General features: G+C 35.8%; 1 long non-coding RNA gene across 1 annotated transcript; it reads right to left on the bottom strand.

Moving 5' to 3' along the window:
* Positions 1-1910: 1910 nt before the first annotated feature.
* LOC122139347 lies at positions 1911-2480 on the bottom strand. The gene is made up of 3 exons (XR_006156200.1): positions 2422-2480; positions 2158-2339; positions 1911-1948 (listed from the first exon to the last, which is right to left on the bottom strand). It is a non-coding gene; the product is annotated as an uncharacterized LOC122139347 (long non-coding RNA).
* Positions 2481-3572: the final 1092 nt, after the last annotated feature.

The following is a 3572-nucleotide window of genomic DNA, read 5'->3' on the forward strand; positions in this document are numbered from 1 at the left end:
TTTTTTTTTGTGTGATAATCCAAAAGCCTATGTAAAAATCTAATTGGGTTTTTGTTGAGGGAACCAGTGTGATGCTAACAGCCGATTGGCCTACAAAGTGACATCATAGTTCCACCACTGCCTATGTAATTATCTAATTTGGTTTGATGTCTGTTAAAAAAATAAAAAATAAAAAAGGGAAACAAGAAGAAATCAATACCTTTTGTAGCTTTAAGGATTCATCTATGTTTATTTTAAAATTTGAAGGGAACAGCTAGCTAAATATAACATTTATTATAATGGGTTTATGTAATGATTGTTTTCGGTTATATTAAATTATTTGTTTTAAATTAGTTATTTGGTTTTCCAGCATTTTTGTGTATTTGAATCCTTTCCAACAATGACTGTATGATTTTGAGATCCATATTTTCACACTGAGGACAACTGAGGGACTCGTATGCAACTATTACAGAATATTCAAACACTCATTGATGCTCCAGAAGAAAAAAAATGCATTAAGAGCGGGGTGTGAAAACATTTTGAATTTGAAAATTAGGGTAAATGTAACTTATTTTCTTCTGGGAAACATGTAACTATCTTCTGTAGACTCCAAAGGGCAGTACTAAATGAAAAAATATATGATATTTAGGCAAAATAAGAAAAATGTACACGCCTCCATTCTGTTCAAAAGTACAGTCATTGTTGGAAAGGATTCAAATTCACAAAATGCTGAAAAACCAAAGAATTTGTGCGACGTGAAGGATTTTTCTGAAGAACGGCAGGCAGTTTAACTGTTCAGGACAAACAAGGATTTTTCTGAACAACTATCACTATACGAAAAAACACACCTGTGGATCATTCAGGGAACAACACAGTATTAAGAATCAAGTGGATGTAAACTTTGAACGGGGCCATTTTATAAATTCAACCATTATTTTCTCTTGTGGACTATATGTAAACATTTTATGTGAAATATCTTATTCAGGTCATTACTAAATAAACAATAACATGCTGCATTTTGTATGATTCCTCTTATTTTGGTAAAATAATTAACATTTTGCAGATTCTGAATGAGTGTAAACTTTTGACCTCAACTGTAATTGTATTAAACATTACACATGTGAACATATATTTAGACAAACTGATAAAGACAGCAAACCCACTGTAGTCTTACTAAATTAACTTATCAAACATGGGTATGCACATTTAACCAGGAGTGTTAAAATTTGAAGATTGCTTTGAAAAATGCAACTATTTCTCAAGGCAAGACAGAATCTATACATCTCAACCAGCATATATCTTGAATATCTGCATAACTGTTAATGCTGCACAAATGTAGCATAAATGTGTTTACACAGGAATATGATATTATTGTTTTAAAGATGAAATTATGAAATGCAAAAAAAAATAATAATAATAATAACATCAATTAGTGTTCAATATACACTATATCACACATTTAGAATTTGTGACAGAGTTTTGCCTTGAGGGTAATGGAAGTTTTTTTTTTTTACCAAATGTTTCGTCTTTGAGCACATTGTGCGCATCAGTCTAAAATGTTGTAAACTAAGGCATTGAGTACTTTGGCTGTTCATACTTTAGATACAATATAAACAGCAAAACTCGGGTGTAGCCACAAGTGTGCAAATGTTACCTGAGCAGATGACTCCAGCATCTTTAGCATGATCACAGTAACTTTGGTCCCATCCTCCTGATACACAGTCCTTCAGTGCGGATTCTGGACCAAAACATCTGACAAAATTCATCCAGATTGGTCCTGATCCTTGTCCAAAGTATGCATTACCCAAAACATCTACAGGTTCTCCACAGTCCAGCTCTCTACACACCACTGCAGCATCAGCCAAATCCCAGCCATCACCACACACTGTTCCCCATTGACCTCTATGATTAACCTCCACCCTACCAGAACAGCGACTGCGACCACCAACCAGCCTCAAATTCACACGGTCTAATATTTTAAAAAATGAGAGAGAGAAAGAGAGGCATATTGTCAATTAATAAATAATAATATTGTCATCTGAAACACTACATTGTAATCAAACATCTTGAAGCAAAATTTTTTTTTTTTTTAAATCCCACAATATTCTGACCAATTCCAGAAAGTAACATTTCTTCATCCCTCTCTCTGTTGTTGTTGTTTTTAATTTGTGTACTTACCAGCTGTGATGAGTATTTTAACTGAAGACAGTAAAATGAGTGTCAGGCATCTTCCCATCATCCTCAGCATGATTAACTCAACACCCAGTACAAGCTTCTCCGCTTTGATGATACAGACGTACAGGCATCCTCTTAATGAGAGAGAAAGAGGCCCAACATCCTCCAATCACACTCGCTATTACCTTATTAGACACAACAGAGGAAATCATCAAACAACTTCAGTGACAAATCAGAGGACACTTTTATGATTTTCTCCATATATACCAAAACTGTCGGTGCTGATGAACTCCTCCTCCACGCATATCAAGACCTCAGTAAGGGGAGGTTTCTGATTTACAGGAGACAGGAAACTCTCCAGTTTATTTACAGCATCAAAGCCAAACACCTGCAGAGATGACATAAAAGCACTGATAACTAACTGAAAATGTCCAAAATTAGTGTACATATATCATACTCAACTCTATAAAATTGTAAAATGACATAAAATGACATTTGAGTGAATAAAGGCTGACCTTTGTATAAGGCTTAATAGACTATAAGGGAAATTTAGTAAAACCTTAACATCTGTCAAAATAATTCCTGTAACTAATGTAAAATGTATTTAATTCCATTTTTTTTTCCAGATGGTTCACAAAAATCATAATTGCCATTCAGTGGTGATCATGTTCCTCACATTGTGACCAGAGAGAGTCAAGTGTGCAACTGATATGACACAGAGCTCTAGAGTGCGACCAATTTGCTCACACATGCGACCTAATTTCTTAGTGGTGTGACTAAAAAAAAAAAGAGGTCGCACTGGTGCGACCAGCCGTTCTAGGAGAAAAAAAAAAGTCTCAGCGACTCTGAAAGTCTCCCTGTGGTTCAACAACAAACACTAGAGCCCTGAATTTCAGCCCGAGCCCGACAGACCCCGACTTTTTTACGCCCCTCGAGCCGGGCTTCGGGATAATTTTCACAACATAGTTCAGACGCAGGCCGGGCCTCCCGCCTGTTTTAGACTTCTCTATACATTTATACTTTAGACCTCTCCTTAATTTTATTTTAGACATCCATCAATTAGTAATGAAACATGCCGCTCTGCCGCTCTGGTGGAAACAACACGAGACCGTGCTACCGCACTGTCAAGAGCAGCTCGAGGCAGCAGCACAGCTGAACAGTTTTGCATTCAAATACACACAATAGGCTCAAGTAATTAACATAAATGTGACGGGGAAATAGTAAGGAGATATTTGAATTATTTACTAATAAACTAGTGTTTTCTGAGTCTGTGTCGCAAGGATGAAGTTGCTGATCCTGACTCACTATCTCCTCTTTAGACGCGCCTTTATAGAGAAGTGCATCTTTACGGATTAAGGTTATAATGAAAGAGTTTTTGTTTTCAATTTGCTTTATTTCGTTAAGTAATCATTTAAAGT

The sequence above is a fragment of the Cyprinus carpio genome, chromosome B13 (genome assembly GCF_018340385.1).
Source record: "Cyprinus carpio isolate SPL01 chromosome B13, ASM1834038v1, whole genome shotgun sequence".
Classification (NCBI taxonomy): Eukaryota; Metazoa; Chordata; class Actinopteri; order Cypriniformes; family Cyprinidae; genus Cyprinus; species Cyprinus carpio.